Below are 26,664 nucleotides of genomic sequence, written 5' to 3' on the forward strand. Positions count from 1 at the left end.
TAAAAGCTGTTTATGTTGGACTTGCTTGGGTCACTGCCTCAGTTTCTGCACGGTGTTAACACCGCCGCTCTACAGATGATAAAGCATTGTTTTTTGCTTCTTTTTTTACCGTGTTCACTAAAGGAGTTAACTAGTGGGACAGTTTTATAGGTCAGGTCGTTTTGGATGGGGCAATATCAAATATGTGTACTTTTATTGTATATTTTATTATTATAATTTTGTGATTTTTTAAAAAATATTTTTACAACTTTTTTTCATTTTTTTTTTCTTTGTCCCATTATGTGACTTTTACTTTCTGCAATCTGATTGCAGTTAAAAGGTATACCAGGGCAAGATCACTGCTGTACCTTATAACCTGTCAGTGCTACTCACTCAAGTTAGTTATCATGCACTGTGCATGATGACATTGGGTCACAATGGCAATGATTGGGATGATGTCTTGGGGTCTCCGATCCAAGAGCAGAGCAGTTTCTGTCACTTTGCTCGCTCGATAAATGCTGTGATAGCACCGATCGCAGGATTTAGCTGGTTAAATTGCCGGGAGCAGTGCCCGAATCAGCTGACACCCGACGGTGATCGCTCACACACAGCCTCTGTGAGCGCAAAATCTCTGAGACGTATCCATCCATATTGACCATAACCCTGGTCAACAAGTACCAGGGCACAGGGACGTATGTATATGTTTCTCATCAGAAAGGGGTTAAATTAATGTTATACAATTTATTAGTGATGAGCGGGTCTTTTGAAATTCGAATTCGCTGACTTCGCCAAATCTTCCTCAAAAATTTGATTTGAGGCGAATAAATTTCAATACTGGAAAACTTGTAATTACTCACAAAATGCTCGTGGGGGAGAGAAGAGAGAGAAAGTGAACCCTGCTGACCATAAGGGCTAACGCTTTATAGGTAAGATAGACAGAGGTCTCTGCTGACGATAAAAGCTGACTCTGTACAGAAGAGAGAGAGAACCCTGCTAACCATAAGAGCTTACACTGTACAGGAGAGAGAGAGAACTCTGTTGACAATAAGAGCTTATATTCTACAGGAGAGAGAGAACCATGCTGACCATAAAAGTGGACACTGTAAAGGAGAGAGAACCCTGTTGACTATAAAAGCTTACATTCTACAGGAGAGAGAGAGAGAACCCTGCTGACCATAAGAGCTCACACTGTAAAGGAGAGAGAGACTTTGGAGATGGAAAACGACTGCCATACAAACTGTTCTCCACTGAGAACCTCTGATTTCTGATGGCCCAGGTTCTGACCACCATTGTACAGATATGATAATCTCCTAGGTCTCATAGCTGTAGGGCATTATAGGAAGGCCGACGCAGCAACGCAAAATAATGTTAGCCTGCTCTCTGATGCTTCAGCAGACTGGGAAATGGTGCTGGGTAGGTTTTATTTGTTTTGCGAACCACAAATCGAACCTCAAAATGTTCAAATTTGGTGGAACCACAAATTTCAGAAAATTCAACTCAAACATGATCCTCTATGAATAGATCCGCTCATCTTTACAACTTATACTTCAATTATCAAATGCATAGTGGTTTTCAAGAAAGCTTGTGTTGGGTCCCTTCTAGCTTGTAGATAGCATTTCCTGTGTCAGCCAATCAACAGTGCTTCATGTCAAGAGAATTGGTTGACTGACCCACTTCAATAGCTATGCCAGACAAAGCATTCTATAACATTTTACTCAAGCGGACACTAATGTTTTCACTTGGTTGTCAAGACTTATTTTTTTTTATACTAGAGATTCCCTGTTTCTGTCCGAATACATAATACATACACATTTTGTTTTTGACTTTCATCCAGTAAGGATTCTGTTGTTGGCTGAATGTTGCTGATCTCTGTATCCCCTTCTTTTATATCATTCCTTTTCTTACTTCCGTTGGACAACCAGGAAAACCACTGCAGAATAGAAAATAACTGATATGACATGTGCAAAACATTGAAATATCATTGTAATTCATTAATTAAACAGATAAAGGAAAACATTAATAGCAGTTAATAAACAATGCTACCAACTTTCCTGAGGTCACTTACATAGTTCTGACAGGAGACATGGACACTGATACCTGGAGGAGAAAATGTACCTTCTACACAAAAATTACTCCAGGGGAAAACAGGCACAAAAGCAATGATGAATTGGGGCCAAAGACTTAAAAAAGAACTTTAAAAGTTACTCAAACATATCGAGAATAAGGTGCAAATACTAAAACCAAGAAAATTACTCCAGAAAATTGGAGATTCTATAGATTCCAATGTTTTTTCACTTTTAGGCTGAGTTCACACGATGCGTATTTAATGCGTTTCCGCAGCGTTTTTGCAGTTGCGTAAACGCCACGGAAACGCATTAAAAACGCATGGTAGAAAGACAGCAATGTTCCCCAATTGAAATCCGCATGTGCTGTGCCCATGATGCGGATTTTTCCGCAGCGTAAACGCTGCGGTCAAAAATCCGCAGCATGTCAATTAATTTTGCGGAAACGCTGCTCTTTTGCCGCCATTGACTTGCATTAGACCGCATGGAATCCGCATCACTGTATATGTTGATGCGCTTTTCATGCGGTCTAATGTGCGGATGGTACCCGGGTGTGGAGGAGAGGACTCTCATCCAGACCCAGGTACCATTAAAAAAAAAAGAATAAAATAAAAAACATATATATATTCTCACCTTCTGACGGCCCGCGCAGCGCTCCTGCTTGGTTCCCGGCACTTCGGGGTTGAATGAAGAAGGACCTTCGCTGACGTCAGAGTCATGTGACGGGTCACGTGACGCTGACGTCCTAAGGTCCTAAAGTCTTCACTGCCGGCAGCCGGGACCGATGAAGCAGGACACCGGGGGCCATCAGAAGGTAAAGTATATATTTATTTTTTATTTTTTGACATTCACACACTATATAAATCCATGCCGTTTGCATGGATTTATATAGTGTGAAGTTGACAAGCACTTTCCAAGTGATGCTAAAATCGCTTGGGAAGCGCTTGTCAACCCGCATGCGGAAATGAAAGTGAAGACCGCTTCATTTCCGCATGTCCCTGGCAGGAAACCGCATGTACAATCCGCATGCGTTTTTTCCTGCCAGAGAGATGCAGAAACGCTCAGGAAAAAATCCTGAGCATTTCTGCATCGTGTGCACATACCCTTAGGCTCCGTTAACATGCAGAGGTCATGCTTTGGATCACAGCAGCCCTGTGACTCTGAAACATGGGTGAGGGGTGGCCACAGGATGAGGGGTACAGCAACAATCAGCAGACACGCACAAATATTAAATAATATATTATAAACTAGCTATTGAGCCCATTCTACGCCCAGGTGGCGAGCATTTTTAATGGTATATGGTCTCCCATGCTGGTATTTGTGCTGCCCCCATCCTGGTATTTGTGCTGCCCCCATCCTGGTATTTGTGCTGCCCAATCCTGTTCCTCCATCCTGTTATGTGCTGTCCTCATCCCTATCCTGGTATGCATGGCACGCCCCATCCCTATCCTGGCATGCATGGCACCCCTCACCCTCAATCCTGGTACGCATGGCACCCCTCACCCTCAATCATGGTACGCATGGCACCCCTCACCCCCAATCCTGGTATGTATGGCACCTCTCACCACTAAACCTGGTATGCATGGCACCCCTCATCCCTATCCTGGTATGCATGGCACACCTCATCCCTATCCTGGTATGCATGGCACCCCTCACCTCCAATCCTGTATGCATGGCAGCCCTAATCCCCAATCCTGGCATGCATGGCGCCCCTCATCCTGGTATGCATGTTACCCCTCATCCCTATTCTGGTGTACATGGTACCCCTCATCCCTATCCTGGTATCCATGGCCCCTCATCAGAATTCTAGTATCCATGGCCCCCCCAGATCCCAATCCTGGTATGCATGGTACCCCTCATCCTCCAATCCTGGTATGCATGGTACCCTTCACCCCTCAATCCTGGTATGCATGGCACCCCTCATCCCCAATCCTGGTATGCATGGCACCCCTCATCCCCAATCCTGGCATGCATGGCTCCCCCCATCCCCAATCCTGGTGTGCATGGCACCCCCCCATCCCCAATCCTGGTATGCATGGCACCTCTCATTTAAAAACAGGTATACATGGCACCCCTCATCCCCAAATCCTGGTATGCATGGCACCCCATCCCCCCAATCCTGGTATGTATGGTACCAAATCCCTCATCCAGGTATGCATGGCTTTCTCATCCCTAATCCTGGTTTGAATGGCCCCCTCATCCCTATCCTGGTATGAATGGTACACCTCATCCCCCAATCCTGGTATGCATGGTACCCCTCATCCCCCAATCCTGGTATGCATGGTACCCCTCATCCCTCAATCCTGGTATGCATGGTACCCCTCATCCCCCAATCCTGGTATGTGTTGCCCCCTCACCTCCCGATCCTGGTATGCATGGTCCCCTCACCCCCAATCCTCGTAGGTATGGTACCCCTCATCCCCCAATCCTGGTATGCGTGGTCCCCTCATCCCCCAATCCTGGTATGCATGGTACCCCTCATCCTCCAATCCTGGTATGCATGGTACCCTTCACCCCTCAATCCTGGTATGCATGGCACCCCTCATCCCCAATCCTGGTATGCATGGCACCCCTCATCCCCAATCCTGGCATGCATGGCTCCCCCCATCCCCAATCCTGGTGTGCATGGCACCCCCCCATCCCCAATCCTGGTATGCATGGCACCTCTCATTTAAAAACAGGTATACATGGCACCCCTCATCCCCAAATCCTGGTATGCATGGCACCCCATCCCCCCAATCCTGGTATGTATGGTACCAAATCCCTCATCCAGGTATGCATGGCTTTCTCATCCCTAATCCTGGTTTGAATGGCCCCCTCATCCCTATCCTGGTATGAATGGTACACCTCATCCCCCAATCCTGGTATGCATGGTACCCCTCATCCCCCAATCCTGGTATGCATGGTACCCCTCATCCCTCAATCCTGGTATGCATGGTACCCCTCATCCCCCAATCCTGGTATGTGTTGCCCCCTCACCTCCCGATCCTGGTATGCATGGTCCCCTCACCCCCAATCCTCGTAGGTATGGTACCCCTCATCCCCCAATCCTGGTATGCGTGGTCCCCTCATCCCCCAATCCTGGTATGCATGGTCCCCTCATCCCACAATCCTGGTATGCATGGTCCCCTCACCCCCAATCCTGGTATGCATGGTCCCCTCATCCCCAATCCTGGTATGCATGGCACCCCTTACCCCCCAATCCTGGTATGTGTGGTCCCCTCACCCCTCAATTCTGGTATGCATGGAACCCCTCATCTCTTTCACGCTGCACACATACAAAAAAAATAAAGACTTATACTCACCTTTCTTCCCTGTGCTCCAGCGCTGCTGTGTACTGTTCTGCCGGACGCCGGGGGAGGAGTGTGGTGCCGGAGTACGCGCGTGCCCATACCGTGCTGTCCGGCGCCATTTTTCTGAAGACACACTGCAAATGAGTCTTCAGTAAAATGGTGCCAGATAGCGCTATGCGCATGCGTCGATTCTGACGCCTTCACTCCGCCCCCGGTCTCCGGCCAGAAGAGAGGCGTCGTGGCAATGCTCCTCCCGGTCAGGTAAATATGTAAGTATGGCGTCGAAGGTAGCGGAATGCTTTCAGTGTCTACGCATACCGCGATCTCCGGCGCCATACACTCCTCTTAGCTGTAACAGCTCCATGTGCTTTTCTGTCTGGAGCCAGACTGCTCGTCGCGCTTGTGCAGTCTATAGAGGCTTCAGACAGAGGGACGCTTGTAGCATTAGATTATAGATATTTAGTACCAGTTTATAAAAAAAACAAAGGAAAGGATGGAAGCTAGTGATGAGAAAGCACTAAAATGCTCGAGCAAATAGTAATGCTCAGGTGCTCGACCCGAGCAAAGACCCTGATGTAAGTCAATGGGAAACTTGAGCATTTTTCCGGCGGACCCCAGGAGGTCTGGAGGGGGGCTAAAAATTGGCCAAATCGATTTAAACAGTGCTCAAATGATATGGGAACCATGTTTATTTATTGAAAATTATTTCACAATAATATAATAATTTATTGTTGCTTTTTTCCATTGATGTCCTATACTATTTGCTACGTATGTTCTATATACACATATATATATGTACACTGCTCAAACTTCTGTGAAATCAAACTGTCCACTTAGGAAGTGACACTGATTGACAATCAATTTCACATGCTGTTGTGCAAATGGAATAGACAATAGATGGAAATTATTGGCAATTATCAAGACACACTCAATAAAGGAGTGGTTCTGCAGACCATATCTCAGTACCAATGCTTTCTGGCTGATGTTTTGGTCACTTTTGAATGTTGGTTGTGCTTTCACACTCGTGGTAGCATGAGACGGACTCTACAACCCACAGAAGTTGCTCAGGAAGTGTAGCTCATCCAGGATGGCACATCAATTCGAGCTGTGGCAAGAAGGTTTGCTGTGTCTGTCAGCGTAGTGTACAGAGGCTGGAGGCGCTAGCAGGAGACAGGCCAGTACACCAGGAGACGTGGAGGGGGCCGTAGGAGGGCAACAACCCAGCAACAGGACCGGTACCTCCACCTTTGTGCAAGGAGGAACAGAAGAAGCACTGCCAGAGCCCTGCAAAATGACCTCCAGCAGGCCACAAATGTGCATGTGTGTGCACAAATGGTTAGAAACCGACTCCATGAGGGTGGTATGAGGGCCCGACGTCCACAGATGGGGGTTGTGCTCACAGCCCAACACCGTGCAGTATGCTTGGCATTTGCCACAGAACACCAGGATTGGCAAAGTCGCCATTGGCGCCCTGTGCTCTTCACAGATCAAAGCAGGTTCACACTGAGCACATGTGACAGACGTGACAGAGTCTGGAGACGCCGTGGAGAGTGATCTGCTGTCTGCAACATCCTTCAGCATGACCGATTTGGCAGTGAGTCCGTAATGGTGTGGGGTGGTATTTCTCTGGAGGGCCGCACAGCCCTCCATATGCTCGCCAGAGGTAGCCTGACTGCCATTAGGTACCGAGATGTGATCCTCAGACCCCTTGTGAGACCATATGCTGGTGCGTTTGGCCCTGGGTTCCTCCTAATGCAGGACAATGCCAGACCTCATGTGACTGGAGTGTCAGCAGTTCCTGCAAGATGAGGGCACTGAAGCTATGGACTGGCCAGCCTGTTCACCAGACCTGAATCCAATTGAGCACATCTGGTACATCAGGTCTCGCTCCATCCACCAACGTCACGTTGCACCACAGACTGTCCAGGAGTTGGCGGATGCTTTAGTCCAGGTCTGAGAGGAGATCCCATCCGCAACCTCACCAGGAGCATGCCCAGGCATTGTAGGGAGGTCATAAAGGCATGTGGAGGCCACACACAATACTGAGCCTCATTTTGACTTGTTTTAAGGAAATTACATCAAAGTTGGATCAGCCTGTAGTGTGTTTTTCCACTTTAATTTTGGGGGTGACTCCAAATCCAGGCCTTCATTGGTCAATAAATTTGATTTCCGTTGATGATTTTTGTGTGATTTTGTTGTCAGCACATTCAACTTTGTACAGAACAAAGTATTCAATGAGAATATTTTATTCATTCAGATCTAGGATGTGTTATTTGAGTGTTCCCTTTATTTTCTTGAGCAGTGTGTGTGTGTATATATAATGTGCTTTTCCTGTGTTAGGTGCTTTGCATAATTCTGAATTGCACATGTGTGATTTTTTTTTTTCTTTCTCTCTCCTTTTGAAAGTTTAATTTCACTTTGTAACTAGTATGTTTTATGACTAAGGGCGCGCTCAGCGCCAGAAACGCGTCAGAGTGTTTTTACCGCCAACATGTGGAAATTTTTATTCTCCTTTTTGATATGAAATAAAGTTTGTTTTATCTGGAGGTGCCTTCCCACTTCATGCTTTTGATGGATTTATCTTCGGGTCAGCAGTTTTGGATACGGCACCCCACTGGGATGAAGCAGGCATGAGATGATATAGTACGGTGAGATTTTTTTTATTTTTTCAAGTATTGAAAGTGTCACTTATCTTTACCTCTCCTGCGGCCTCCTCTCGGGCGGTTGGAGGGTCCACAGATGAGACGACTGGAGTCGCATCCGTAATCATACATTCTGGTCTTTCCAGGCTTTAAGCAGATTGACGTGATATAACTGTTCGGGTTTCCTTTTCCCGGGTTGGTATACTCTGTAATTCACCTCCCCAACCTTTTCCCGGACTTCATATGACCTTTGTCACTTGGCCAAGAGCTTACTCTCTGCAGCAGGAACTAATACCAATACATGATCCCCTTCTTTAAAGGACCTAACCGTGGCCTTTCTATTATATGCTTGGCTCTGCACTGCCTGAGCACACAGGAGGTGTTCCTTTACAATAGACATGATCGCTGCGATCCGATCCTGCGTATTTGCCACGTGTTCTATTATACTCCTATGTGGGGTAGGCTCCTGTTCCCATGTCTCTTTGGCTACATCCAGCCGACCCCTAGGATGCCTGCCGTACAATAGCTCAAAGGGTGAAAACCCTGTGGAAGTCTATGGTACCTCGTGGACAGCAAACATTAAATATGGAGGTAACATCTCACACTCCCTCCCATCCTTGGAAACCACCTTTTTTAGCATGGATTGAGAGCTTTATTGAACTGTTTGACTAAACCGTCGGTCTGTGGATGGTATACCGATGTGCGCAACTGTTTTATTTTTAGCAGCTTGCACAGTTCCTTTGTCACCTTTGACATAAAAGGAGTCCCCTGATCCATAAGGATCTCCTTGGGCAGCCCAAGGCGACAGAACATGGCAAACAACACAATAAGTTGAGCCGAGGTATGGCGTAGCGGAATGGCCTCTGGTAATAGGTGTCATAATCGATGACTACAAGTTTGTATTGGTGGCCACAAGCTGACTTTACAATGGGCCCTACAAAATCCATCGCAATCTGTTCAAATGGTACCTCTATAACCGGCAGAGGTACCAATGGGCTATGGAAGCTTGAGGTGGGTGTGGTCAGCCGGCATTCCGGGCAAGATTCACAATACTTCTGTAAATCCCAGGCTAAAAGATCCGCTGCAAGATTCGCTCTTGCGTCTTTTTAACCTCTAGATGCCCACCCAGCAGGTGTGTGTGGGCCATCTCGAGTACCGCCCAACAGTACGACTGAGGCACTACTAGCTGCTCCATGACCTCGTCCCAGATCTTGTCTACCTTATAGAGTAAATCTTGGCTGACAGCCATGCGTGGAAAAACAGTCTCTGCATCCGGGTGCTGAGCCACCCATTTACCTCTATTACCCTTTCCCGTGCCTGGGTCAGGGTAGGATCCTGCAGCTGGGCTGTCCCAAATGTACCTGGGGACACTCCCAGCTCTGGGATCAATGGGGTCTCCTCGACTTCTCCTGCCAATACCTCTAGGGGAAACCCATCAGGTTTACACTCTGTCTCTAGGTTGGCGACCCCTATGGCAGATATCTTTGGGTTCGGCGCCCGGAAAGACATTTACCCTGGGAGGGTTAATTTTATTCTCCCACAGGGAACAGAACAGGGGCAAGCCTCTTTCCAAAACAGTCCCATAAGGAAGGGTCTTCACCACTCCCACCACATGTTTCATCTCCCCACACGGGGTGGAAAAAATAACCTCCGCTGTCAGGTACTCTCGGAGGTCCCCATGAATACAAATGACGCGCCCCTGGGCCTGTGTCGCGCTGCGTTGCGCACGCGGGAGCTTACCCGGAGCCGGATCTGTTTAGGGTTGTAGTCTCGTGGCGGTGACCCGGTCCGTGCCCAGGGAGTCAAACTGGACGGCAGTCTGTTAGCGGTAGAAAATGGTTGATGACTACGCCACCCGTTGAATGCAGCCAGGGGGCTGCTGCTGCAGGGCAGACCGCTGAGGCCGGTGGAAGGATGGTGCAGCGTGATAGTATAACCCCCAACGGGAGGGGTATGGCCTCAGGGCAGCCGACGTGGATGATGGGGGTAGCAGGAACCACTCAGAGACGGTATGGTAGCGTTCAGGGTCTTTACTGGTAACAACGATAGACCCTCCCGGAGTACTTGCTAGCGAACGGGGCCTGGTCAGTCCTTGAGCAGATGGGATCTCCCCTGGCCAGGCGTAGTTGTAGGCCTCCCAAGCTGACTGTACTCTTCTGGCTACCTTGCTAGAAGCTGATGTAAGTAGCCCACGTCCCTGAGTGTACCGTGTGGTGCTCACCCGTATGGCCGGTGACTCGGGGCCTTCTAATGGCTTCCGCTCCACGATGGCGGTGCTGGTCCCACGCGTGTGACCGGGCCTTCGGGCTTCTGGGCCAGGGGACCTGAAATCCCCTGCCTGACGGATTCTGCTGCTGGGTAGAAGTTAGTCCCCACAGCCTCGGACTCCGGGTCCGGTAAAGAATCTTCTTAGTCAGGGCGAGCTCTTTAGCTGCCAGCCCCTGACTCCTTGTGACTCTGCTGCTTCCTATGCTGCTCTTGTCTCTACCCTTCCTGGACTCACTAACCCTGCCTCAGCCCCGGGTTTATACAGGGGAAGTTCTTCCCCTCCCAAGGCTGGGCAGGAGGTGTGGCATGCACAGGATCCCTGACCAAAGGACCTCCCACCTGCTCTCAGACGTAATATCTCTATCACTGTGACAACCAGACCCCTGGGGTGTCACACTCCCCCCTAGTGAAATTTAGTACTCCGGGACTAAACACTTTTTAGAAAAATATAACAAGGTATATCAAAGAACAATAAAATACAATAAGGAAACACAATAAGATGGTCACGGATGTCCGCAACCGGGTGCAGTCTTTGAAGAAAAGCAAAGGTGTCCATTTCACCAACACAGGGAGACGTAACCAGGTAGGGGTCTGTCCTACCCCGAGTCCTTAACAGTCTCTAGTCCATCCTGGGTTACGCTCCAACTATATACAAAGGATTCCCGGTAAATCCACCGAAGACTCCTAAAAACAACTAGAAACACAAAATTACACACAAGCAACAATAAACAGGTAAACATTGTAAAACAATTTAAACATTTAGATCCTCCAACGTGCGGGTAACTGGCCTCTAGTGGCCCTAGTGGACCTACGGAGCTGACTGTCTGGCCCTGAACTACAGGGTGTAGGAGCTGTCAAGGGTAAACTGGGCAGCTGTCTACCGGCTCTTTGTCTCACTAGGGGTACGGCAGGCTCACTATAAGCAGAGGGTGGATTCTCCTGTTCCGCTTGGGTGGAGTCTTCTGCCTCCTGGACCGGCTGCTCTTCCAGCTCTACCCGTTGCTCCGTAGGTTCTTGGGATGATGGTTGGAGGAAGGTGAGTACGGGTACCACAACTGCACCATTGACTTGAGTCCAAGACCGAGGGAAGTCCCCGAGCACGGTACTAACCATATCTTCCCTTTCTTCCACGGGTCGATGGTCTTCCTGTTCCTCCTCAGGGTTCCTCAGTTGTTCGGGGCACTTCTTCAGGTGGTCCCGGGATACAATGGCTGTGGTTTCCCCTCCGTCTTTACTGATGGTACAGACCTTCGGGTTCTCGTGGCTTGAGGGCAGTACGGTGTACGGGTCCTTCTCCCACTGGTCGTCCAACTTGTGGAGCCGTCTCTTCCTCTTCAAGACCTGCTCTCCGGGTACCAGGGGAACAGCGGGAGCATACTGGTTGTAAGTCTTCTCTTGTCTTTCCCTAGCCTGACAGAGACTTCGCTCCACGCTCTCCTGTACTTTCCGGTACTGCTGCTGCCTCTCTGTGTCCCAGTCCGTTTCTGGTGAAGTGTCCTCGGGCGTCAGGACTCCCATTTCCAGGTCAACAGGTAACTTACCAGGTCTTGCCCTCATTAGGTAAGCCGGGGTACAGTTGGTGGAACCTACCGGGATGTGGTTGTATAGGTCCACCAGATCGGGCAACTTCTCAGGCCACAGACTGCGTTCTTCCAGGGGCAACGTTTTTAGAAGATCCATTACCACCTGGTTCATTTTCTCACAAAGTCCATTAGTTTGCGGATGGTAGGGTGTCGTCCTTATCTTCCGGCAGCCATACAGATTGCAGAATTCCTGGAAGACCTCCGCTTCAAAGGCAGGTCCCTGGTCCGTCAGCACTTGGTCCGGGTACCCGTGTGGACGGCAAAAGTGCTGCTGGAAGGCTCTAGCTGCTGTTCGAGCCGTTAAGTCCTTGACGGGGACGACAACCAGAAACCGGGAGTAATGATCCACGATGGTTAACGCGTAGACGTAGCCACTTCTGCTGGGGGTCAGTTTTACATGATCCAAGGCTACCAGTTCCAACGGTTGCCGGGTGACGATGGACTGCAGGGGAGTCTTCTGGCTGGCCCGGTCCTTCCTTCTCAGATTGCATGGGCCACAGTCTCTGCACCACTTCTCGATGGTTCCCCTCATGCCTACCCAGTGGAACCGCTCGCGCAGCAGGAACTCCAGCTTTTTCCACCCGAAGTGTCCAGCTCCGTCGTGGTATGCCTCCATCACCATGGCTGCGTCTCTTCGTGGCACCACTACTTGCCAGAGTAGTTCATGCGTCCTGGAGTTAACCATTCTGCGGCACAACTTCCCCTTGTAAAGGAACAGTCGACTCTTCTCTGCCCATAGTTGTTTGGCTTCCTCTGGAGCGTCTGATTCCAGGCTAGCCTCCGGGCGAGTCAGCATCTCCTTCACCAGTCGGACGGCAGGGTCGCTGTCTTGCGTTTCCGCCCAGTTGTAGTGAGGTAAGGGGTTCAACGTAGCAGCCTGCTTACTCCTTACCCGGTGGGAATACTGGATAGTCCCATGACGGTGGAACGCAGGGAGTTCAACTTCTTCCAGTCCCTCCGGATCTTCTCCTCCGTCCGGCAGGTTGGGCATCCTGGACAGGGCGTCCGCGTTGGTATTGGAGCGCCCTGCCCGGTATTTAATTGTGAACTCGTAGTTGGACAGACGGGCCATCCACCTCTGCTCCAGGGCACCGAGTCTTGCCGTGTCCAGGTGTGTCAGCGGGTTGTTATCCGTGTATACGGTGAACCGGGAAGAAGCGAGGTAATGCCTAAAGCGCTCGGTGACTGCCCATACCACGGCCAGGAACTCTAGCTTAAATGAGCTGTAATTTTCGGGGTTCCTTTCGGTGGGTCGCAGTTTTCGGCTGGCATAGGAGATTACTCGTTCTCTCCCCTGCTGAATCTGGGACAGTACGGCTCCTAGCCCGATGTTACTGGCGTCGGTGTAGAGGATGAAGGGCTGGCTATAGTCCGGGTACGCCAAGATTTCATCCCCCGTGAGGGCCATCTTCAGCTGGCGGAAGGACTCTTCTTCTAGCTTTTCCCATTTGAAGGGCGGCTTCTGGTTCTTGGCCTTCCGGGACTGGCCTATCAGGAGGTCCTGCATAGGTGCTGCCTTTTTGGTGAAACCGGGAATAAACCTTCGGTAGTAGCCTACCAACCCTAGGAACTGCCGCACTTCTTTTACGCTGGAGGGGCTTGGCCATCCCTTAATTGCGGTGATCTTATCGGGGTCGGGAGCCACTCCGTCAGCGCTCACCACGTGTCCCAGGTATTGCACCTTTGGTTTCAGGAGGTGACACTTGGAGGGTTTCACCTTTAGGCCGTAACTCGCCAGAGCTTCGAACACCTCCGCCAGGTGTTTCAGGTGGTCCTCATAAGTTTTGGAGTATACGATGACATCGTCCAGGTACAACAGGACCGTCTCGAAGTTTCTGTGGCCCAGACAGCACTCCATTAATCGTTGGAAGGTTCCTGGGGCGTTGCAGAGTCCGAACGGCATGCAGGTGAACTCGCTAAGTCCCATCGGGGTGGTGAATGCGGTCTTCTCCCGGTCCGCCTCTGCTACAGGAACCTGCCAGTACCCGCTAGTGAGATCCAAGGTAGAGAAGAAGTTAGCAGATCTTAAAGCAGCCAATGACTCCTCTATCCTTGGTAAGGGGTACGCATCCTTGTGTGTGATACGGTTGATTTTCCGGTAATCTACACACATCCTCATGGTGTTGTCTTTCTTTTTGACTAAAACTAGTGGGGCTGCCCAGGGGCTACAGCTATCCCGGATTACCCCAGCCTCCTTCATGTCTCTAAGCATCCCCTTGGCGTGTTGGTAATGTGCAGGGGGTACGGGTCGATACCTCTCTTTTATGGGAGGATGATCTCCCGTGGGGATGCGGTGTTCTACCCCCTTGACTCGCCCGAAGTCTAACGGGTGTTTACTAAACACTCTCTCATACTCTTGAACCACCCGATAGACTCCTTGTTTCTGGTGTGAGGGAGTGGAGTCAGTACCCAGATGTAGTTGCTGACACCAGTCCTCCATGTCTTTCTTAGAGCCGTTACCTTCCTCCGGGTGAGATGGAGGCAAGGGTTCCACAGATTGTATAGAATTTTGATTAGTGGTATATAATTTGGCTAGCGTGGCATACCGGGGCAGGTACACTTCCCTCTCCCCGATATTTATTATGCGAACGGGCACCCTCCCATGGCGTACATTGACCACCCCCCGTGCTGTCAAAATGGTGGGCCTACTGTCTGAGTAAACTGGTTCTACCATTGCCTGGTAATCTCTACCTCTCAGACCAATAGCTGCCCGGCACCAAATCATCATTTCACTTTTTGGGGGCATGGCAATAGGAAAAGGGTCACACATTCTTACGCTACCAATCTCACCGCCGGAGAGTTCCACTTGTTGTCGTTGCATCAGTGCCCGGATCTCTTTCTGGAGCACCCGCTGCTCGCCGGAGCTGGCATTCTTGGCAACCTGCTGTAAAAGGAAAATCACCTCTGCAAGACAATTTTCAATTACATTAGTTCCTAGAGTTATTTTTGGGTGACTCTCATGTTTGTCAATATCTACAATGATCAGTCCCTGTGCGGCCAGTTCGACTCTACCAATTTTGATGGTCACCTCTTTAAATCCGATCTGTGGCACGGGCTGACCATTGCTGGCGATGATACTCAAGTCGTCGTCAGGGTAGCGGGTAATATCCGAGTCATTCCAGTACTGCTTGAAGAGCACGTACGGGATGGTGGTGACCTGTGACCCGGTGTCCAGTAGGGCACTCATGGGAATGCCATCCAGTACCACAGGCAAGACTGGACGTCCTCCCACATATCTGTCGCGCCAGTTCGATGGGCCTGGTGATCTTTTTCCTGGGGGTTGGCCCTCTACCCCAGGTTGTGCCCGTTTAAAGAACAGTACCTTTCCATATGTCCGGGTTGACTGCAGCGGCGGCAGATGGGTCGTCCGTCCTCGCTGTATCGGTCACTGGGTCTTCCTCTGGCCGGTGGGGTCCTCCTTGGTCGACGCCACGGGATGTCCTCCGGTCCGGATGCCAGCTGGATCTTCCCTGGAGTGGAAACCTGTAAAGACTGCACAGTTCGGGTTAGCGCAGCAACGCTTTTAGCTAGCTCTTGGACCTGATGGTGTAGGTCTGGAGCCGGGTCATTGTCCAAAGCCTGCGCATCAGCTCCCACAGGCCCTGCTGACAAGGGCGCCGCCTCCTGGTAGTAAGTGGTAGTGGGGCGTCTGTGGGTCACAACGCCACCTGGTGCCGGTTCTCGGAGCACCCGGATGGCTCTGTCCTTGAACTGTGCAAATTCTAGATGAGGGTCCTGTAAGGCCATTGCCCGCAACTGGGTGCGGTGGGCATTGCAATATAAACCCTCTATAAATTGTTCGGTCAACAGCCTGTCCTCGTTTCCCACTCCATTAGGGTCGGTCTGCTTAATGGCCCTCAGGGCCTCTTGTAGGTTGAGTGCATAGTCCCTTATACTCTCATGCGCTCGCTGCTTGCACCCGTAGAATCTAAGTTTAATCTCGGCTGAGGTGCGGGTATCAAAGGTGTCCTTCAGCCGGGTTAGTATCCCTGCGACAGTCTTCCTCCCAGGTGGCCAGGATTTTACTTCCCTTTTGGCTGCCCCAGTTAGTTGGGCCACCAGGATGCTCACTTTTTGCTCTTCTGTGAGGGGGTACACCTGGAAGAGGCTATCCAGCTTTTCTCTAAAGTCATGCAGGGTATGTGACTCCCCTGAGTACTGGGGTAGCCAAGCTGCTCCCGGGATATAGGGCATGGTGAAGGGCATAACTGCAACAGCGGTAGCGCTGGCGGGGGTTGAGGCAGTGGAGCTCTCCTCCGTATCCGACATCTTCCTCCCCCCTAGTGGACCGTGGCCTACCTTGCGATGATCCTGTTCCGTAGGCCGCGGCTCCGCAGTGGATCGTCAGGGTTGAGGACCTTCCGTCGCGCTCCTGTGACGTCGGCGTCTGCTGGGCTCCTTCCAGGACCTTACGCAACGTCCGGACGTGAGGCGGGGCTTCAGTTCTCGCGCGCTTTCGGAGTCCACGCCCCTCTTCTTCCCGCGCGGCATCCTCAAGATGGCGTCCAATGGCGGGAAAACTCCACGGATGGCGGGAAGAAGGCTGAAGATGGCGCCGGATGGCGGGAAACTTCACCGATGGCGGGAAGAAGGCTGAAGATGGCGCCGGATGGCGGGAATCTTCACCGATGGCGGGAATCTTCACCACTGGTAAGTTTGAACAGTCTTTGCTTTTCAGGCACGCAGTACCCGGTGGTTGCGGGCACGTGATCCTGCCGACTACGCCAAAGTTGACGCGCCCCTGGGCCTGTGTCGCGCTGCGTTGCGCACGCGGGAGCTTACCCGGAGCCGGATCTGTTTAGGGTTGTAGTCTCGTGGCGGTGACCCGGTCCGTGCCCAGGGAGTCAAACTGGACGGCAGTCTGTTAGCGGTAGAAAATGGTTGATGACTACGCCACCCGTTGAATGCAGCCAGGGGGCTGCTGCTGCAGGGCAGACCGCTGAGGCCGGTGGAAGGATGGTGCAGCGTGATAGTATAACCCCCAACGGGAGGGGTATGGCCTCAGGGCAGCCGACGTGGATGATGGGGGTAGCAGGAACCACTCAGAGACGGTATGGTAGCGTTCAGGGTCTTTACTGGTAACAACGATAGACCCTCCCGGAGTACTTGCTAGCGAACGGGGCCTGGTCAGTCCTTGAGCAGATGGGATCTCCCCTGGCCAGGCGTAGTTGTAGGCCTCCCAAGCTGACTGTACTCTTCTGGCTACCTTGCTAGAAGCTGATGTAAGTAGCCCACGTCCCTGAGTGTACCGTGTGGTGCTCACCCGTATGGCCGGTGACTCGGGGCCTTCTAATGGCTTCCGCTCCACGATGGCGGTGCTGGTCCCACGCGTGTGACCGGGCCTTCGGGCTTCTGGGCCAGGGGACCTGAAATCCCCTGCCTGACGGATTCTGCTGCTGGGTAGAAGTTAGTCCCCACAGCCTCGGACTCCGGGTCCGGTAAAGAATCTTCTTAGTCAGGGCGAGCTCTTTAGCTGCCAGCCCCTGACTCCTTGTGACTCTGCTGCTTCCTATGCTGCTCTTGTCTCTACCCTTCCTGGACTCACTAACCCTGCCTCAGCCCCGGGTTTATACAGGGGAAGTTCTTCCCCTCCCAAGGCTGGGCAGGAGGTGTGGCATGCACAGGATCCCTGACCAAAGGACCTCCCACCTGCTCTCAGACGTAATATCTCTATCACTGTGACAACCAGACCCCTGGGGTGTCACACAAACAGCCTCCACTTTCCGACCATTGGGGTTGTCCTCGGCAACCAAAGACACATGGACAAGTGTCACGAGGCTCCCTGAGTCCAAGAGGGACTCTGTCGGGTACCCGTTGACGATTACCTGGCACAGTTGGGGTTCACTGTGCATAGTGTCTGCATTCGCAGTTCAGACTGTTTGGGCATGCATGGACACCCGGCGAGTAAACACGCAGTCCATGGGTTCAACAGTCAGGGGGCAGTTGGAAGTCACATGTCCTGGCCCTTGGTACTGCCAGCACCTTATAGTGGTGACACTCTTAGTCCAAGAGACTGGTTTAGGAGTAATTGGTCTCCATCCACCGTCACTCCAGGGTACCCCCTCAGTATGGGCTCGGTTCTGGCTGTCCCCAGCAGAGAGACATGACCCTTTCCCAGGCTCCTGGGCTTGCAGGGTCCGGCGTGATAGCCGTATACCTCTCAATCAGGCTAACCACCTGGTCCAGAGTGCCCGGGTCCCCTTGCCCCACCCAACACTGTATTGCTGGCAGAGTTCTCACAAGCCGGTTGACCACCACCCTCTCTACCATCTGGGACGGAGTCAAGGTCTCAGGCTGGAGCCACATTTTAACTAGCTGCAGCAAGTCATATGCTTGAGACCTGGAAGGTCGGGACTCCACAAAGGTCCATGAAAACACCAGTTGGGGACTCACAAAGGTATTAACTCCTAGCTGTGCAAGGATATCACCTTTCAGCTTCCCATTGTCCTGGGCATCCTCCCGACTGAGGTCAAAGTAGGCCTTCTGTGCGTCACCCATCAGGAACAAAGCCACCATTTCAGACCACTGGGAAGTTGGCAGGTTCTTCCGCTCCGCAGTGCACTCATAGATGGTGAGGAAGACTTCCACGTCGTCCTCCGGGCTCAGCTTCCTCAATGCTGAATGGACCTTGTCCCGGGCATCACGACGTTCCGGGGTCAGTGATGGGGGTGCCTCACGCAGGGCCGCAATCTGCTGCATGATCAAGCCATTAGTGCTCTGCTGCTGCTGGAACTGCTCCTGCTGTTGCCGCTGAATGAGGTCCAATTGCCTTAGCAATTCCTCCATTTTGTCTGCATGCCTGAGCTGTAGCCTTGCTGGATTAATCACAGACATGCAGTTTTTGGGGTATGCCTCAGTTCACACTGCCCGTGTCCTCCACCATTTTGTAGTGCGGTGGGGTTTACACTGTGCGGTAATGAGGCAATGACCCAAGTACAGCTCAACTTAAACGTCTTTATTTTTCCAAAATTCACAAATTAATGGCAAATAGTATCCTCCAGTTCACAGCCAGGTCGTCAAAGAACAGTCTATTTCCAAACCCGTTGCCATGGGCGACTACACTGCCGGATCACTCTGAGGTGTGTCAGAAGCTATGCCTTCTTGAGCTTTGTGTTTGGGTCACACAGGCCAATATTGCAGAGCTTCCCGCTCTGCAGCTTGCAAGCACAAAACTGACTCACCCTAAACCTTAGCTGCAGTTTTGTAAATTAAAACTGTGGACATGAGCCATATGCAAGACCCGGGCTGGAGGGAGTGGACTGCCCCACTACCATCATGTAGTCCACTCCAAGAATAAAAGTCCATGCCAGGTTTTACTAAATCTGCCTTTGTCAAATAGCTTGACCAAGTCCAAACTTTTATTCTGCACTGCAACCACAGCTGTGCCTGTGATTGCAATACCCTCCAGCGGGTTTAAAATGCTTCTATGCACATCCTGGGGGATACATAATGTCCCTAACATATAATCCCCCTCACTGTCTCACAACACGTAGAGTTTTTGATGTGTTTTTTGAACTTTTAACATTTTACTACCTTATCTGGCCATGTGCTGTGTGAGACATGATCATACACATCCATACAGTGCTGAAAAGACATGGGAACAGCATGGGGAAGACCCCTGGAAGCATCTCTGACTTCCAGGTCACTGCCTAAAACCGTGGTCATCAGACGTGATCCTATATTACTGTGGTAATTATACAGACATTCTTGGCAACGTGACAAATATTAAACTTCATTCAAAATGGGTGAGGGGCGGGAAAGTGGACATAATGATGATGGTGATGGTGCATGCAGAGGCCGAGGCCATGGGTAAGATGAAACTGTGCCTGCTGAGGGAGCACAACAAGCACCCACAATATATCAACCTAACTTTCTGTTCCACTTTATGTAGGGGGTCACGCAATACCACTTTTGAAGCCAGATGTGTGTGAAAAGGTTGTTGGTTGGATAGCAGATAAATAGATAATGCTTCCAGTCAGTTTGCAGCCACCACCACCTTGTCTTTCACGTGGTTATTAGTATTATTATAGCGCCATTTTATCCATAGTGCTTTACATGTGAAAAAGGGTATACATAGCAAAAACAATTACAATAATCTTGAACTTGGGGTAGAGAGATCCAGATAAGGGGGAATGCACAGGAGAAATATTGTATGCGATTGTGGGAAGAGGAGATCTTGTGAGGATCGGAGGTTACGTGCAGGTAGTCTAGGTCACAGATGTATGGAGGAGACAGGTTGTGGAAGGCTTCGCATGCCAAGGTTAGGGTTTTGAACGGGAGTCTCTGGGCAATGGGGAGCCAATGAAGAGATTGACAGAGAGGAAAGGCAAGGGAATTGCGAGGAGACAGGTGGATTAGTAGGGCAACAGAGTTTAGGATAGATTGGAGGAATGCGAGAGCGTTAGAAGGGAGGCCACAAAGCAGGAGGTTGCAGTCGTCGAGAAGAGAGATGATGAGGGCGTGCACTAGTGTTTTTGTAGATTCGTGGTTGAGGAATGTGCGGATCCGGGAGATTTTTTTTACTTGGAGTCGGCATCTTCCTCACCATGATCCTCCTTCCTCCCACCATTCCGAGTGCCCTGAGAAAACTGATTCCACACTTGGACACTCCGAAGAGCTGTTTTGTTCATCTTTCCATTTATAGATTCTGGCCTCTCGCTCGGTCCGCTCGGAGGTGGAAAGAGCTTGGATATTTGGTTTGAAGGAGAGATTAGAGTCCAGGGTTACCTGAAGAGCTGTTCACTTTTCCATAGATAGATAGATTCTGATTTCTCGGCTGGCCAGCTTCGAGCAGGGCAACAGAAGATCGCATGTAGTGATTTGAGCAGCCATGGTCACCCGAAGGTGATGGTGGGAAAGTGCAATTAGTATTGCAAGAGGTGTATAATGATGAGACACAATGGGCAGAAACTCAGGAGGAGGACCAGGGTGCAGAAGTGGAAGACAAAGCGGTGGACGATGAAGTCACTGACCCAACCTGGCAGAGGGACATGCAGAGCTAGAACAGCAGCACACAGGGGGAGGGAGGCATAGCACCACAATAGGCAGGAACAAGCAGTGTGATGGCCACAGACACAAGGAGGGCAACTGCTCCCCGGAACACCAACACGACAGAAGTTGCCAGTACAACTGTTAGGTCTTCCCGAGTCTGGTTCTTTTTTGAAGACTAATCAGATAACCCCAAAAAGGCCATTTGCAACATCTGCCAGGCCAGCATCAGCAAGAGGACCAAAACTACCAGTCTGACCACCATCAGCATGCTCAGGCACATGACAGCAAAGCACCTGACTAGCTGAGCCAAACACCATGGTCCAGAAGCAGTGTCTGCAGGTGACACCACTGCTTCTTCCACTGTTGTGCGTGTACGCCAATCCCCTGTCCATGGTGCATGCGAAGATTCCTCCGGCCCTGCACCTGTCATTACACACTTGCAACCATCACTTTCCACGTCTTTGTCCCTTCACAACGTTCAGTTGTTCCTACTAGTGAGGAGCGAATATGTTCGAAATCCGATCTCCAATCTTAAGTTCGACACGAATGTGGCACATTTGGATTCGTGATTGGAAAGTTGAGCAAAATTTGTTAAATTCGGGAATATCGTTAATGTTTGGTGAATTTACGTGGTTACGTGATTGTGTAGCACCCCGAGGGCTCGGTTGCTACAGAGGTATTGCATCTCATCCAGATGTGCGATATCTCACTCTCAGGTAAGGATGAAGTGTGGATCAGGACCCCGACACCTGCATGCATTACACCACATTTCCGGGGGACAGGGCGACCGATATGCTCCAAGTAGAGCATGACAGTCCCTGTCCCTGGCTGGAGTGAGGGGAGGGAACCCTGTAGTGCATTGGAGGGAGAGGGCAGTTCCTGGGTGCACCTAGAGGGAGGTATAAAAGGTGGGCACCATCTTAGATCAGTGGTTAGCTCAGACAGAGAAGAAGAGGGAGCAGGAGGTGGGAGCAGAGGCTCTGCATGGGCTCTGCTCCACAGGCAGGCCTAAGAGAGAGGCCGGAGCCTGGAGGAAGCAGAAGGGAGGAGAAGGAAGGAAGGAAGAGGAGCGGAGAAGGCTCCAGGAACAAGGAAAAAAGGGACCCCAGGGGTGTGGACCGGCGAGTCGCCACCACACGCCCGAATCTACCTGCGTAGAAGGGTCAGGCCAAAGGGGGAGACCAGTCCCCGAAACTATTGGAGGCGGGGAACTACCCTCAGCTAGAAACCGGAGGCTGTGACATTTCACGTGGCGCAGCCCCTCGCTACACCCGCTAGGAAGGCACCATATAGGGTCAGGGAAACTGGCGCCAAGTTTACCAAGAGAAGGCCCGAGGCAGCCGGACAGAAGCGAGGTCACTGACGGGGTATGACAGGCCAGAGAAAGGACACACAAAGGGGGTCCTGTGAAATACTCCGGAGATACCTGGGAGTCGGCCGAGCCCCTCACCTGGTGAGCACAGTACGATGTGAGCAGCCATTTCCTGCAGAAGTGGTCTGGATAATAAGAACTGTGAGTAAAGACCCTGGACTGCATCACTGACTCTGTGTCGTCCCTGCTACTCCTGCACCATCACCCCCATCCTCCGCATACGCTGCCCTGAGGCTACACTCCTCCCGTGGGGAGTTGTACTACACTCTGCTGCACTCACAACACCAGTCTCAGCGGTCTGCCCTGCAGCGGTGGTTCATCCTGACCGCAATCCACGGGTGGCGTAGTCGGACATTTAATATCATAAAAAACACACAAATAGACCGCCATATGAGTTGACCACCCTGAGCCACGGGACCGGGTCCCCGCCACACGAGGACTACAACCCCCAGCATCCGCAACGGGTCCGGTTACGCGTATCCCCACACACGCGTGGCCCAGGGGGCGCGTCAATTGCGGGGCAACTACAGCATTTTTAACAGTTTTGCTAGCATAGTGTTTGTGTTGGATGAGCGGGGAGACGTGTTAGATGAGTGGGGCAGTGGTGATAGCTCAGAACAGGTCAGATCAGTGGCGCACTGTGTTTTTTTTCCTGTAGGTGGTAACTTTAAGTCAGGAAAGCGCGGCTAGCCAATAAGAGTGCAGGAAGCATCCACAGTGTCCCAGACACAAGAGCTTCTGTAATTGGCTGCTGAAATCACATGTCCTCTCCATATAAAAAGCGACCATGTTCCCTCAGCGCCATTTTATGCATGTCACTCGTGTTAGATGCTGCTCCTGCACCCAGCTACTGTATATTGAGAGATATTAGCTAGATAGATGAGTGCTTCTGTGGAAGTCAGATAGTGTAGATAAGTCCTTTGCTGTGTAGCTGTTCAGTCGACCTTGCAGTACTTTTTTTTGTTTTTGTGCAATTACTGAGATATTGACAGAAAGAGCAGGGCCCATGCCATAGAACAGTGTTGTGCACCGGTTGTACTGTCTGTGCTCCATGCAATCTATTTTTGCACTTGCTAATGTGATACAGCAAGCAAGCCCTTGTAGGCCACTTTTTGATTTTGTGGGGTTGAAATTCAGCTATCTGCATAGCTTGTCAGTGCAGAGAACAAAAACCTTTTTTTTTCATTTGCTAATGTGATTGTGCAAGCTGTGTTAGCCTAGTTTGTCATTTTTTTGGTGGGTCAACCTCAGCTGTATGCACAGTAAAACAAATATATTTTTGTCCACCAATGATTTTTTTGTGTGCCAAACATCATACACTTTGCTATACGTCAGCTACTACTTTAGTGGCGGTGAACTTCAACTGTTTTCAGAGTAAAAAAAAATATTTTTCCTGTTGCTAGCCACAGTCCACCAAAGATTTTTTTTGTGTGGCAAATGTGATACAGTCTGCTAAAAGTCACCAACTATCTTAGTGGCGGTGAACTTCAGCTGTTTTCAGAGTAAAAAAAAATATTTTTCCTGTTGCTAGCCACAGTCCACCAAAGATTTTTTTTGTGTGGCAAATGTGATACAGTCTGCTAAAAGTCACCAACTATCTTAGTGGCGGTGAACCTCAGCTGTTTTCAGAGTAAAAAAAAAAGATTTTTTCTGTTGATAGACAGAGTCCAAAAAATACTTTTTCTGTCGCAAACGTGTTGTACTCTGCTATAAGCAACTTAGTCCTTTTAATCAGAAAAAGGTAGCCGCTAAGTCCTAGAGACAGCCGCTTAGAAGATGTCTGTAACGCCAAACGTAGAGATCTCCTGCAACCAACTGCAGGGCGACTGTCTGTCACTTCTGTCACACCCGTGACAGTGGAGGAGGAAGACGAGGTTACCTTCCACCCTACGGCGCAGACACGGAGTGATGCAAGCACGAGGAGCACTGCATCCTTAGCCACAACTGCAGCTGTGGCCAGCAGTGGTCGTGGGTCTGCAGCTTACATGGGTGGCAAGGGTTGCCTAGCCTGGGCCTTTTTAAAGACCGCAAAGGATGAGCCAACTCACATTATCTGCACACTTTTCAAGAAAAACTCAGTAGAGAGAAAAAGTGCAATAATTTTATTACTACATGCATGAACCTTCACATGCGCATACATGCGTTACGCTGGGAATCTCGCTGTGCTAAAATGCAGCGAACCATCAGCGGCCCCATCAACCATATCCGCTGCTTCTTCCTCCTCATCTGTTACTGTGCGAGGAATTGGCACCCAGGTTTCCCACCGCAAAACTTCTGGTTCTCTACCCGCTCCAGTCAGGCTCAGTGAGAGCCCGTCAGTTGTAACGGAAGCGAACATGCCTGCTGTGTTTGTTTCACTGAGCACACCACTCGTTTCTCAATCCACCATAACATCTGTGCCTGCACCTCACTCACGGTCCAGCAGTTTGTCCGTTTCACCATACTCCGCCCTCTCTCAGCACCGCAGCCAGCCCTCGGTCCACCAGTTGTGGTCACATAAAAGATTGTTTCATCCTACACATGACAAAGCTAAAAGGTTGAACTCCACCATCTCAAATCTGTTGGCCACGGAAATGTTGCCTTTCCGCCTGGTAGATACAGACGGTTTCCAAAAGCTGATGGTCGTCGCAGTCCCCCAGTACCAGTTGCCCTGTCGCCATTACTTCTCTAAGAAAGCTGTGCCTGCACTAGTCCAGCATGTCGCAGACAACATCACCCCTTCCTTCACTAAATCTATGTCAGCTAGGGTGCATTTCACCACAGACACCTGAACGAGTAAGCATGGCCAAGGGTGTTACATCTCGCTGACTGGGCACTGGGCGACTCAGGGGCTGCACCACAAATCTTGAAATTCCCAAGACTTGCAGAATAAACCTCTGTATTTCACACTTCCTCCACTGACTCTGCCTCCTCCACCTGGGAAATCAACCATTGCCTTAATGAGACAGGAGTTCCAACAGTGCAGAGCGAACCCACACAACCTCCGTACTGTGCAGCCAAGGCTCACCGCAATCAGGCAGTTTTCAAATTAATATGCCTTTGAGATCACAGTCATACAAGCTGAACAGTTCTGGACAGCTCTCCACGCTCAGTTGAGAAATGTCTGTCTCTGCTGAAACTGGAGCCAGGGAAGGCCGTGTGTGATAACGGTGCAAACCTGTTGGTGGCCCTATGTCGAGGCAAACTCACACATGTGCCTTGCATGGCTCACATCCTCAACCTGGTGGTACAGCGATTTCTCTGTCACTATCCCTGCCTGGATGAGCTGCTTCAGAAAGTAAGGAGGCTGTGTGCTCACTTCGGTCGTTCGCAGCCCTCATGTCATCGACTTGCATCGATGCACAGGTCTTTGTCCATGCCAGTTAACAGGTTGATATGCGATGTGCCGACATGGTAGAATTCAACTCTGCACATGTTGCAGTGACTGTGGCAGCAGCAGCAGCGAGCCCTGATGAACAGTCATGTCGTATAGCCTGGGCCAACGCAGTACGGACGTGGGACATATCACGTTTACAGAGTGGGAGCAGATTATGGACCTCTGCCCCCTTCTACACAGTTTTGAAATGGTTACTAAACTAGTTAGAGCTGACAATGCCATCATCAACATCACTATTCCGGTCATCTACATGCCGGAGCAGACTTTGAATAGCGTGTGGCAGGAGGTGGTTGTCCCAAAAGAAGAGGAGGATGCAGAAGGGATAAGAATGTGTCAAAGTTCCAGACAGTTGTCACACAGGCGGTTGCTTCCTGCGATCAAGGGGGTTTGGTGATACCAGACATACTGTTTGTGAAGGTGCAAGAGCTGAGGAACAAATGGAGGAGGAAGAGGTGATGGGTGAGCAACAGTCAGAAGATGAAGAGGATAATCATCCCCTCTCTGTTGAACGTGGTTGGCAGGAGGGGACGATTGAAACATGCATCAGTGTTAAGCAGCCAACAACAGAATCTGGCTTTGGACCACCTGGAAGAGCCCGACATAGGAGTGCCTTCTTGCTGCACTTTCTGCAACATGATCCCCGTATAGTTAGAATTCGAAATAATGCTGACTACTAGGTTGCAACTTTTTTAGATCCACCTTATAGGAGTAAATTTTGCCACATGCTTCCCACTCTGAAAAGGGACACACTAATGTTGGAGTATCGAATCAAGCTTTTAAGTAACCTTAATAGAGCTTTTCCCCAAGATAGGAGTGAGGCACACAGTGGGAAACACAGCACAATCTCCAGCACGTCAGTTTGTCAATGCCAAAACATTAGCAGCAGCAGCAGAGTAAGTGGCTGAAGAAATTTCTGTGAGTCTGTTCACAAATTTTTTAGACCAGCTTGTGCACCAACACAACAGAGTACAAGTCTGACACGTGGAAAACGACTTGAGAGGATGGTGGAAGACTATCTACAGTTTAATATGAATACAATCAGTGAGGATTTTGACCCTTTTACATTTTGGTCTTCAAAAATGGATGAATGCCTTTGA

General features: G+C 50.4%; 1 pseudogene; it reads right to left on the reverse strand.

The window, feature by feature from the left end:
• Positions 1-26,664, reverse strand: part of LOC141265128 (ATP-binding cassette sub-family B member 5-like) — a 661,237-nt pseudogene that overhangs the window by 569,616 nt on the left and 64,957 nt on the right.

The sequence above is a fragment of the Phyllobates terribilis genome, unplaced genomic scaffold (assembly GCF_046119375.1).
Source record: "Phyllobates terribilis strain yellow unplaced genomic scaffold, ASM4611937v1 Scaffold_4__5_contigs__length_816908805, whole genome shotgun sequence".
NCBI lineage: Eukaryota > Metazoa > Chordata > Amphibia > Anura > Dendrobatidae > Phyllobates > Phyllobates terribilis.